Here is a 13,800-nt window from a genome sequence, read left to right as displayed (position 1 = left end):
TGTTGGTACAGGTGTTAGTTTGCATGTGTGGCCGTCGCTCGCCATCCCGGATGTGTGTGTTGTGTGTGGGTGTGTACTAATGCCTTTCCCTCCAGTGTGTGCTAGGTGGGTGTACTTATGGTTGTTGTCTTAGTCACCCTTGCTGGTTCTGGAGTCGTAGGGTGATCCAGGACAGTGGGAAGACTACGTTCAGATTACATGGCGGCTCCGGAAGTGTCTGTGTTCCTGAAGAGGTGAGTGTCTCCTTTTGTACTGGTCGTTTCTGACAGGGTTTTAGTGGTGGTTCGACCACGCCGGATATCCTGGCAGTGTGTAACCTCATAATATGCTTGGTGGTAACATTGTCCCCTCTAGACTGGAGATCCCTGCCGTCGGACAAGGTGGTCTGTCCGCACTGGCAGAACTGGCAGTCTATTTGCTGTGTCCCATTGGGAACACCTCCATGCTCATAATATGGTGGTTTTCTCCGCCCAGGGATGCGGCTGTGTGACCGCCACCTCCACCATGGCGGACCTCAGATCGCCAAACTCATAATTTTGTTTCCAGCTCAAATGAAGCACAATAATGCTGCCAGAACAATTATTATATTGCAGCTCAGCATTTCTGTAGTGCTTTCTAACCATTGAGGTCCTAACACACTCTCTTTAATGGTCCGGTGAGGAATTACTATATATGTAGTGTTTGGATGGAAGAAGAGTGTTAATAGTAGTCAGATCTCTTAGTTTATGTTTTATCTGCAAGGACACCATACAGTTGTGCTTCTGAGCACACAAGTGTGAGGATATGATGGCAAGTAGCTTATACAACCCAGTCAATATTTGCCAAAAGGAATTCGGTTTAGTCCAGTATTTGGAAAAAGCCCCAAAAAACATAAATAGCTTGGTGTACAATGTAAGGAGCATTCTTCTGGCCACTGGTAACCACTGAAGAGCTTTGATAGTTGGAGTTATGTGGTCCCTTCCGTTTAGATCGAGGACTTGTCTGCCTATTGCATTCTGAATTCTTTGCAGTTTATTGATCAGTTTTGTAGAGAGCCCAAACTTGAGCTCATTTTCATAGGCTAGGTGGGCTATGAATAGGGCCAAAGTTGTTTGCATTCTGTTTGAAAGGCAATGTAGGGGAAGATGTCTGGTAGAATGCTCATTGTATATTAGGTGCCTTTAGTCATCTTGATGATTTTAGATTCAAGAGAGAGCTTTGAGTCCATAATCACACCATGGATTATTTTACTTAACTTGAATTGGGTGTCGAGCCTCCTATTTCAAGGGGCTACAAGCATTTAGGGTTATGATTTTTCCGGGATCCACAAAAGAGTGTTTCTATTTTTGAGGAGGTGATCCCTTAGTATCCATTGTTCAATTGCTGTAAGACATTTGTCAGCTCCAGATTAACGAGTATGGTCTGCATAGTTGTAGCATGTGAAGCATAGTTGAAACATATGAAGATGAATGGTTCACAAGGTCAGGAATAGGGGCTAGATAGACACTAAAAGTAAGGGGTGCAATTATTGATCTTTGTGGGATGCATACTTGTTTGGTGTATGTGAGAAACTGGGCCGGTGGTCGACTGTGGTGTGAGCCCTGGGTAAGCCAAGCAAAGTCGCTAACTTAATATGTGCTTACCCGTGGATAGCTTGGCACAAAAAGCAGTCAGGCATAACTTATTGGCAATGTGCAAAGTATTTATGCAGTACATAAAAAGTTCAAAAGTGAAAACACAATACAAGAAAAGTCCTCAACCAATTTAGCAAAATCAAGTAAATTCTAATCAATTATTTGACATCAAAATGACAAATAAAATCAGTGGAACCAAAGTTATGATTTTTTAAAGTTTTAAGTAAAAACTAGCATGTAGAAGATTAAAGCGTCACCCGTGGACAGCTAGTCACACAAGTTTTGGGTCAAAGTTTAAAAATATGGCAAACCCCGATAGAGCGTGGCAGAAATACAAGAAGTGGATTGGGCCCAGTCAGCTCTTGCCTTCAGACTTGAAATACATTCTGAGAAAAGTGTCTGAGAAGGTAATGTTCAGCTGGACAGGGCTGCAGGATGTGTCTAAGGAGGCAACATTATATTCACATAGCCTTGAGTTGAAACCAACAGGCCAAAATCTCCAACATGATGAGGCAGAGTTCTGTAGCAGAAGGCAGTTCCACGAGTTTGGATACCCCTTTGGCAAAGGACCACTGAAAAGGATTGGGCACTGTGAAGAGGAAAGTAGCAGGAGAAGCTGTGGAGTTAATCTGACAGGTGATGTACCTCAGGTGGATAGGTGAGCAGGTTGGATCCAGTCTCCTTCTGGTTCTCAGATAAGTTTTTGGCCATCTAGGCTCCTTCAGCATGACAACCAAGGGTCCAGGACTTGTAAGCCATCTCTTGGGCACTCAGGACTCACTCAAACTGGGTCCTGGTGTGGGCTCAAGTTGATGGGAGTCTTTTATGTCCCTATGGCTTTGAATAGGAGGTCCGGCCAGAAACTAGGCCTTGGAGTCAATTTGGTAGTCATTGGTGTAGGTGAAGACATAGGGTGCAACGGCAGGGCTGGCCTCTGAGGGTATAAGGCAGGCTCTAGGCAGCAAAGCAATCCTTATGGGTACAGCAGCAGTCTGGAAGAGTGCACAGCAGGTCACAATAGCAGGCAGTCCTTTGAGAGTACTTCCACAGATGCAGCAGTGACGTGAAGGGTGGGCCTGAAGGTCCTATTTTTACAATTGGGTGCCTTTCTTCTGGAAGGTGGGAGAAGCTTCTGGGAAGGTTCTTTGATGTGTATGGAATTTTCTGACTGCCCTGCCGTGGCTCCCAGCCGACTGTGGTAATAAATGGTAATAAATGTGGAGTTGTTAGGCCCTTTGTGTGAAGGCAGAGCATAGGTTATTCTTGCAAGAGGGGCTTTGCTCAGCTCTGTTCCCTCATCCTGCTAGCAGATGGCCCATAGAGGCACACCAAACTCCTCTAGTATGTGACTGTCTTGGAGGAACTCACAAAATCTAACTGTCACCTACCCCCACATTCAGGTGTCCCAAGACAATTTGCTGGCACAATGGGCTAAGGGCAGGAAAAGGCCAAATTTCTAAAGGTGGCATTTTCAATATTGTAATTAAAAAAAACGAATTTCATAGATACCAAACACGATTGGAAATTACATCTTATTAAAAGTAATGTGGAACCCCCACTGTTATCCTGTGGGAGGGGTGTGCCTTTTACTATCAGTACATGCAAAACATGAAAAGTGCATTTCCATCCTCTTAATCAAACAGGACACTGCCCTATGGGCTACCTAGGGCCTACCTTAGGCATGTCTTATATGTAGTAAAAGTGGAGTTTAAGGCTTGGCTATGGGTTTTGATGCCAATTCAAAGTATCAGTTTAATACTGCATTGAGGCCACAATGGCGGGCCTGATAAATCTTTTAAAGTGCTACATGTAGCATCCTCCCTAGCCTGGGTACCAGCCAATTACTATGCCACTTACGGAGCTAACTATTACTTGTTGTTATTCTTCTCTGTGTAACTGCAAACTCAACATTCTAAACCAAACTTTCATTGCATTCTGCTCTAGCAACTATGTCACACTTCTAAGGAGTCCGTTTGGAGCCAAAAGGGTACCGTCATAAAACTCGCAAGACACTACGGCGGTCATTCTGACCCCGGTGCTCCAATGGGGATTCCGACCGCGGCGGTAAAGCCGCGGTCGGACCGGCAACACTGGCGGTCTCCCGCCAGTGTACCGCCGCCCCATTGAATCCTCCAAGGCGGCGCAGCTTGCTGCGCCGCCGAGGGGATTCCGACCCCCCCTACCGCCATCCAGACCGCCGGGAACCGGATGGTGGTAGGGGGGGTCGCGGGGCCCCTGGGGGCCCCTGCAGTGCCCATGCCACTGGCATGGGCATTGCAGGGGCCCCCGTAAGAGGGCCCCTACAAGTATTTCACTGTCTGCTTGGCAGACAGTGAAATACGCGACGGGTGCAACTGCACCCGTCGCACAGCTTCCACTCCGCCGGCTCGATTCCGAGCCGGCTTCATCGTGGAAGCCTCTTTCCCGCTGGGCTGGCGGGCGGCCTGAAGGTGGCCGCCCGCCAGCCCAGCGGGAATGTCAGAATTACCGCCGCAGTCTTTCGACCGCGGAACGGTAACCTGACGGCGGGACTTTGGCGGGCGGCCTCCGCCACCCGCCAAGGTCAGAATGAGGGCCTACATCTCCCCCTCTGTGAATTAAAAATGTTTATAAAATCTTTATAGATATACATATATATATATATAATAATAATGTACAACTAAATCTCTTCAATCATCCTTCTTGGTGCTTTGATCAGTTGACCTGATCTGGTTACTGGAAGCAGGAGCAGAGATTTTTTTAAGATGGTGAAGAGGCAACAGCAGTCACTGAGTTTTCAGTTTCAGTTTTTCCTTCATCACCTTGATTCGAAGACTGATGAATTAAAGGCCTAAAGTGAGAAGAGTCTCTGGTAACATATTTCCCAGGGTGAAGGGCAGTCACCATGTGTCCCTTGGTCGACACCACATGGAAAGGATCAGCATTGTATGGAGCATCAGATTTCCTTCTTCTCATCTGCCTGGCAATCACTACATCTCTTCTCTTAAAAGTAATATTTTTTGCATGTTGCCTCTTGTCTACATCGGCTTTCATCTTCTGCTTGGTAACCAAGTCCATTGTATGAATCGTACCGAAAAACATTGCTCCAATTGTCCAGCTCTCTTATCTAATGGAATGCCCCTTTCATCCAGTTGTGTGCTACCAAGTGAGGTATGGACCAATGTACCTCAATGGAGAGCATTATGACTGCAAAAAAGAGATTGGTAGGCCCACCATAAATCGAATATGTACTTTCAAATCTTCACACGGTCAGAATGTTTTTGATCAATGCGCTAGTCTAGTCAATGAATCCAGGGAATGTTTATTACAATGCACTTGAGAAGGAACAGCCGACACGTATTTCGCCCCCCAGGGTATATATGCCTCTGGCTTTCTCAAGGCTGTGAAAATATGAAATTGAATTAGTAAAAATATATATAAATATATATATATATATATATATATATATATATATATAAAGCTCCCCAATCTCATTCACACTCTAAGTGTGAAAAAGAAGGAATGATAATTTTAAGTTTTTCTTTTGTTGGATATGGTGCAAAAAGAAAAAGCCACCACGTGTGAAAAAAATATGAAAGAAAAAGGAAAACGGAGAAAAATGTAATATAATTCCATATGTTAATCATAAAATGGTGATGAGAAATGCTGGGTACGTGGGTTAATTGTAGACAGATGCTGGCAATTGGTTAATAATTCCAGACAATTAGAGATTAATTAGATATAAGAAATTATTGAGGGTTGCTACAACCAAAAATCCTAAATAGAAAAAATGGAAAACAAGCCATGCCTAAGAGAGCAGAAAAAGTTGACAGACCCATAGCCCATGTGATCAGGGTCATACCATACCTCTCCAAATATTCTAAAGGGTGTGTCCATTTTATGGTTTCCAAAAAGATATGTAGAGGACCAAAGTAATCAATCTGTCCTGACAAAGGTCTGCAGTAATGACATAATTTCAAATTAACCCGAAAGCAATTAACAAAATGTTAAATTCAGAGGAAATGGTCAACAAATTATTTGCATACATGCCCATTGCCAAATGTTATATTCAAAGCTAATGTCAAACTTTAGACATACATCGAGAACGATTTTTACTAACGGTCTTCAAACAAATTATTATCTACATTCAAAGGCCTGATCATCACATCACATCAGATAGGATTATGCAGCATTATTATATAATGCCCAATAAGTATGTTTGTCATTTATAAATCATGAATACCGGACTAGCAAATTAAGCAGAACTTTATTACATATTATGGGGTGCATCTAATCAAGTAATGTATCAGGGATAGCATGAAACAATAGAAAAAATGTATAATCACCATAGATCCAATTAAACATTATTCGATTTGGAAGATCATGACAGGTTACCCATCTCAGAAGAAACATATATCATGGATGAAACATAAAGTACTACACATCATGAAAGAAAAGCCCATACAGCGGGAATGAGGGGCAAAAAGACCAATGTGAAGACCCCCCCTGAGCTCATTGGACCAGGCCAAGCATTAATCCAAGGGTTAACAGCAGCTGTTTATCCTACAGAAACAGACTATAGATGGCTAAGGGCAAGATGTATCTAATCTAGTGTTTTTTTAGGAATAGCATGAAACAAAATGGAAAAAAGTATGATCACCATAAAACCAATTAAATATTATTCAGTTTGAAAGGTCATGGCAGGTTGCCCATCTCAAAAGAAACATACATCGCAAGTGGAGAATAAGGAACCATACATCATAAATGATGAACCGTATATCATGAATGAAGGGCACACAAACCTATGTGAAACGCCCCAAGGATCGCTTACCGGTCAAAAAGCAGATTACTGTGAAAGAACATCTGCTAGTCTCAGGTTAAATCCCTAGCATTGAGTGCTTGCGGTGAAGGCCTGGCGTCTTAGTCCAGCGCCATATTTATTAGGACAAACAAGGCGTCCAACTTTCGTTTCCATAGCCCGGAATACTCACCAATCCAGGCACCTATTCTTGCAGCCATAATGCAGAGATGTAATTTGAACATGGCATCGTGATAGATTGAAACATAAATGTAAGGGCTGAATACAAGCTAAATAATGTGGCCTCATTGAGGTAAGGAAAATGCGAGATTTAACACAAATTTTAAATCTTTCCACGTTTGAGACACCAAAGTAAGTGTGCCAGATGTTAAGTAACCGGTGTCCTGGAAAAACCGACGCAATATTGGGTAAAAAAAAAAGGACCTTTATTATTGCAGAAGCATACTATAGATGGCTACAGGGACCTGCGACAGCCCAGAATATCACTTGCCACTCAATAACAGATTGCTGTGGAAAGGGATATGCTAGTCTCGGGTTGGATTCATAGCATTGGGAGCTTTCGCTAAGAGGCCTGGCGCCTCAGTACAGCGCCATGTTCTATGGGACAGAGGAAGCGTCCAACTATTATGTTCATAGCCCAGGATACTCACCAATCCAGGCACCTACTATGGCGGCTATGATAAAGGGATGTTATTTCTACATAGTGTTGTGATAAAATTAATACATAAATACAAGGGCTTAAGTACAAACTAGGTAATGTGGCCTCCTTGAGGGCAAAAAAGGGAGAATTAAAAGTATAAGTCACTAGCCGCCTGGACTACGGCAACACCCTTTATGCTGGGACCACCGCAAAACTCCAAAAACGTCTGCAACGTATTCAAAACGCCTCCGCCCGCCTCATCCTCGACGTACCCCGCAACAGCCACATCTCCGCACACCTGAGACACCTGCATTGGCTCCCAGTCAGCAAAAGGATCACCTTCCGACTTCTCACCCACGCACACAAAGCCCTCCACGACAAGGGACCTGAATACCTCAACCGATGCCTCAGCTTCTATGCCCCCACCCGTCTCCTCCGTTCCACCGGCCTCGCGCTCGCTGCCGTCCCTCGCATCTGCCGCTCCACGGCGGGTGGGAGGTCTTTCTCCTACCTGGCAGCCAAGACCTGGAACACCCTCCCCACCAGCCTCAGGACCACCCAGGGCCACTCCACATTCCGGAGACTCCTCAAGACCTGGCTCTTCGAGCAGCAGTAACCCCCCCCCTTCCCCCTAGCGCCTTGAGACCCGCACAGGTGAGTAGCGCGCTTTATAAATGTTAATGATTTGATCCCACATTGGGGCCCAAGGGACATAAAAATGATGTGAGAACATTCCTGATATGTAAGACGAGAATATAATACAACAGATATAATGAACCAAAAAAAAGGACACGCAACCTAACTAGATAGACGAATCCTTTTGTTGACTATGGGTGGTACAACACACTGAGACCCCATGTATGAAGTGAATATCTAACAGTGAATGCTATTGAATAGGATACAAGCGACAGGTAATATGAGAGAGGGGCTAGAGCAGCTGGGACCCAGGGGATGTAAAAAGGAAACACACGGAAAACATCCCTGGTTTTTGAGGGGGCAATATAATACAACAAATGCAAAAGCTGAAGGACAAATTGGAGTCACAGAATGTCTCACGATATGGGCTGTTTGTTCTACACAGATTGATTAAGACGTTAGCGGAGCCAGTAATGTCATTCTGCATCTTTATTAAGACCACGTCGAACTGTGTCAAATCGGATGATTAGGGCACTTTCACATTGTCATAGCTTCAGTTCTGAGTCTCCTTGCCCAGGATTTTATTTTAGTTTTAGAAGACTACAAAAGTTGAAAGTCCTAGAATGAGGGTGACATAATGCAAAATGTTCCACCAGTGGAAACCTCAAGTCGTCCCTTTGTATGTTGCGAAAATGTTTTTGTATCCTTGATTTCAGTGGTTTGGTCGTACTTCCAATATAAAACTTGTCACAGGGACAAATAATGAGGTACACTACATTGGTGCTTTCACAGTTGATGAAATTACGTATTGCTAAATTCTGATCATTGATGTCTACCTGTTTTAATTTAGACAGGCCTAGTTAGCAAATTGAACAATTCGTGCAAGTATAAAAACCTGAGACTGGTTTCAGGAACTGTTTAGTTGCTTTTTTTCCCTGGTAGAATGAAGGACAAATGTTATCTCTGAGATTTTATGAATTGTGTTCTCACTTCTTTCTCACTTGTTGGTCCATTGAGGTAACTTGATTGTTATTGCTCTCCCGAATATCACAGTTGCAGGACTTTCACCTGTGGTCAAGTGAGGTGTTGAACAATAAGCTTGCAGGGTTGAATTTAACACAGTTTTCAAAGTGAGCTTCTCAAGCGTTGCACGCTGTACTGCTTTCATTACCATACTCATAAAACGCTCAACGAGTCTGTTGACCTACGGTCACATTGGTGTACTCTTTTGTTGCTACATATTCAGATACTTCAGGAATTCTCTGGATTCTCAACTGTTAAAAGACGAGCAATTATCATACCTCAAAATGGCTGGAATGCCCCATGCTGCAAAGATGCCATCTAGTCTCTCAATTACTTGTTTGTGAATTGTGGATAAGAGATTTTCAACTAATGGCAAAAATTTGTATTTGTCCACAATCACAATCACCATCAGGTCATGTCCCTTATCGAGTGGACTGAAAAAGTTGATGGCTATTGTCTCCCATGCTTGCTTAGGGAGTTCTGACATATTTATGAGTATGTTAAGTAACATTTGTAGGAAGGCAGTTACATAGATGACAGGCCTTGAGTTCTTTTTCAACCCTCTCATCTAAATACAGAAACTGAACTTGGTCTTGGAGTGCTCTTTTTGTGGCAATGACACCATAATGTCCTTTGTGACCCACTTCAATTATTTTCTGTTTCATTCTCTCCAGAATCAGTATTCTTGCTCCTTTCAGTATAACTCCCTCCTGAGTTATGGACAGTTCCTCTTTGACATTTCTATATTTTTGATATTCGTCATCATTGGTAAGAGGATGAGTGTGACGGTTCCATGACCGATGTGTAATTATGCCTTTAATTTCAGCATGTTACTATCATGGCTTGCGGCAGTGATAATCTGGGCTAACCAGGTAGCAGCTGGCATATTTGATTTTTCAATTAAATGAATTTAGGCTTCAGCCGTCTTGGATAGAGTACCTTGACCTTGTGAAGGCACTCTGGAAAAGTAGTCTGCAGGGTTTTGATCCTTCCCTGGATGATGCACAGTGGTATAATTGTACTCTTGCAACCATAGTCCTCATTGTTCAATTCAAGGAGACATCTTGGCTTTTGGATTGCCAAAGATAGTCAGTAAAGCTTAATGATCAGCTGTCTGCATAAAATGCTTTGCATACAGGAATACATAGAAATGTTCACAAGCCCATACCATGGCTAACCTTTCTTTCAGAGGCTGTGAGTAAGCACTTTCTGTTTGGGACAAACTTCTACTAGCATATACCACAATATGCCTTTGAGGATTTGGGAGTCCACTGTGCTGTGCAAGGATTGAGCCTAACTCGACTGGGCTACCATCAACAATCCTCAAAAATCCTACTATGACCTCTGTGTCAAGCTTTGGATTGAAGTAGGCCAGTCAGCAGCATTTTCAATGGCTTGGTTGATTCTCTGGAAACTTTTCTCACATTCTTGTGGCCATTTTAATGAAACATTGTTCTTTTACAGCTCACGTAATGGAGCACTTACAGTGGCAAAGTCCTGCATGTATCTTAAACTGTAACTGGCCATGCCAAGAAATAAATGTACCACAGAAACATATTGTGGGAGATCAGCATTTGACAGTGCTTGTACTTTCTCAGGATTGGGTGTCATACTCCCATCAGAAAAGATGTGGCCAACGATTTTTAGTTTTGTTTTGTGTAATTTACACTTGTTTGCATTCAAAGTCAAACCCCATCAGTATGTAAGCGACATACGTATGTGAGAACTCTATTGTGCTCCTTCTGTGTAGCTCGAAAATTATTATATCATTGCTGTAATTGGACACATTCACAAAAGGCTGTGTGATACGTTGAGTGACATCTTGGAAAAGTTCTGCAACCGATGACACACAAAACTACGTTTTTTTGTATCAAAACAGGCCAACATGTGTAGAAAAGGTTGTGAAATACCTGCAATTTTCTTTGAGTTCCAACTGATGAGAACCTTTATTTAAATCAAGGCGAGAGAAGACCTTTACACCATTTAATTGTGTTATGTCAGATATGTATGGACCTGGATGCCATTCTCATTCAATTGGCTTTTTTGCCTGACGTATGTCAACCCATATGTGTACAGCTCCTTCACATCACTGTTCTTTTTATGCACTACTACTATGAGAAAAACCCATGGAATTGGACCACGAAAACGCTTAATAATGCCATGCTTGAGTAACAATTCAAGTTCTTTTTCAACAGCTTCTTGTAAACGAAAAGCAATTTGTCTATGTTTCTGAGCAACAGGACGGACATTCTCATTAATATGCAGCTTTACTTTCATAGTCTTAAGCTTTTGTAAACCATGAAACCATGAAGGGAATTGGCTCACTATTTTGTCATGAGCATTCATGTTGCAATTCACAGAAATCAGTCCCATATTAGCGGCTGTGCTGAAACTGAGTAGACAGCCACTCAACGCTGTACCTGAAAGCACATGGATGGGTGCTTGCACATACGTTTTCTTGTGTTTCTTTGTCGCTACAGATTAACCTTGACCTTTTATGGACATCTATGGCTCCTTGCTGCAGTTACCCCCCCACTTGTTGCTTGATCTTGATGCTGACTTGACTAAAAGTGTGCTGGGACCCTGGTGACCAGGCCCCAGCACCAGTGTTCTTTCACTAAAAATGTACCATTGTTTCCACAATTGGCACACCCCTGTCACACAGATAAGTCCCTTGTAAAAGGTACCAGTGGTACCAAGGGCCCTCTGACCAGGGAAGATCCCTAAGGGCTGCAGCATGTGTTGTGCCACCCTAAGGGACCCCTCCCCTAACACATGCACACTGCCATTGCTGATTATGTGTGTTGGTGGGGAGAAAAAGGCAAAGTCGACATGGCATCCCCCTCAGGTTGCCATGCACAGAAAATACTGCCTGTGGCATAGGTAAGTCACTCCTCTAGCAGGCCTTAAAGCCCTAAGGCAGGGTGCACTATACCACAGGTGAGGGCATAGCTGCATGAGCAATATGCCCCTACAGTGTCTAAGTCCATTCTTAGACATTGCAAGTACAGTGTGGCCATATTGAGTATATAGTCTGGGAATTTGTCAAAAGGAACTCAACAGTTCCGTAATGGCTACAATGAATACTGGGAAGTTTGGTATCAAACTTCTCAGAATAATAAACCCACACTGATGCCAGTGCTGGATGTATTAAAAAATGCAGACAGAGGGCATCTTAGAGATGCCCCCTGTTTTTTACCTAATGCATCAGTGCAGGACTGACTGGTCTGTGCCAGGCTGCCACTGAGAGATGAGTTTCTGTCCCTCTGGGATGAGAGCCTTTGTGCTCTCTGGTTCCAGAAACAAAGCCTGTACTGGGTGGAGGTGTTTCACACCTTTCCCCAGCAGGAACTTTAACACCTAACAGTGTGCATCAAAGGCCAGGCTTCGTGTTCCAATGCCCCAGGGCACTCCAGGAAGTGGAGATGCCTGCCCCCCCGGACTCAGCCCCCACTTTTGGGGGCACGTCCGGGGAGATAATAAGAAAAACAAGGAGGAGTCACCCTCTCAGCCTGGTCCCCCCCTAGGGTGACCAGAGCTGAAGTGACCCCCTCCTTGGAAAATCGTGTTTTGGAGGATTTAGCCCAATATGGGTAGGGATGTGCTCACCTCCCCAAAGGGAGGGAGCACAAGGAGAGTGTAGCCACCCCCAAGGGCAGTAGCCATTGGCTACTGCCCTGTGACCCTAACACACCCCTAATTTCAGTATTTAGGGGCGACCTTGAAGCAAGGATTTTAGATTCCTGATCTACAAAGAAGCAGGACTCCTGACCTGAAAACCCCGCAGAGAAGAAGGGAGACAACAACTGCTTTGGCCCTATCCCTACCGGCCTGTCTCCTGATTCAAAGAACCTGCATCAGCGGCGCATCCTGCGGGCCCAGCGACCTCTGCCGACTCAGAGGACTTCCCTGCAACTACAAAGGACCAAGAAACTCCCGTGGACAGCGGCTGTGTCTAACCAAGCAAGAAGAAACCATCTTTAAAGGGACTCTCACTTCAGAAGCGTGAGTCCCCTCCACTCTGCACCCGATGCCCCTGATCTGTGTCTAGAGAAACCAATGACCCAGAAAAGACCCCCAGGCAACTCCGACGAGGTGTCCACCCTGGGCTGACCTGTCTGCACCCCCACAACGACACCTGCAGATGGAATCCTGAGGATCCCCCTGACTCCGACTGCCCGGAACAAAGAAACCAGACACCTGGAAGAAGCTCTGCACCCACAGCCAATAGGCCTGTGAAGAACCAACAACTGGTACAGCAGTGACCAGCAGGCATCCCTAACCCTTGCACAGTCAGTGGCTGGCCTGATAAGCCCCCCTGTGCCCTGTCTGAAACGTCTTAGTGACCCCCGGGTTCCTCCATTGATTACAATAACAAATCCGATGCCTTGTTTGCCCACTGCAACCAACCGCCCCTGTGCCACTGAGGTTATACTTGGTGTGCCTATTTGGGACCCTCCCAGTGCTCTACAAAACACCCCCCGTCTGCTCCCTGAGGATGCAGGTACTTACCTGCTAGCAGACTGGAACTGGAGCACCCCCTGCCTCCATAGGCACCTATGTTATATGGGCCTCTCTTTGACCTCTGCACCTGACCAGACCTGTGTTGCTGGTGCTGGGTGTTTTGGGTTGACTTGAACCCCCAACGGTGGGCTGCCTATGCCCCGGAGACTGAACTTGTAAGTGCTTTACTTACCACATTAACCTAACTATACTTACCTCCCCCAGGAACTGTTGAATTTTGCAGTGTCCACTTTTAAAATAGCTTATTGTCATTTTATGCCAAACTGTGTACATTACTGTTTTGATTCAAAGTCCTATGTATACGTATGCAAAGTACCTCACATTTAATGTACTTACCTGCAATTTGAATCTTGTGGTTCTAAAATAAATTTAGAAAATAATATTTTTCTTTATGAAAACCTATTGGCCTGGAGTTAAGTTATTGAGTAGGTGTTCTCATTTATTGACTGTGTGTCAACAACAAATGCTTAACACTACCCTCTGATAAGCCTAACTGCTCGACCGCACTACCACAAATAGAGCATTAGTATTATCTATTATTGCCTCTGTCAAGCCTCTTGGGGAAC

The sequence above is a fragment of the Pleurodeles waltl genome, chromosome 2_1, assembly GCF_031143425.1.
Source record: "Pleurodeles waltl isolate 20211129_DDA chromosome 2_1, aPleWal1.hap1.20221129, whole genome shotgun sequence".
Classification (NCBI taxonomy): Eukaryota; Metazoa; Chordata; class Amphibia; order Caudata; family Salamandridae; genus Pleurodeles; species Pleurodeles waltl.
The sequence above is the reverse complement of the archived record's forward strand: the minus strand, read 5'-3'. Positions refer to the sequence as shown.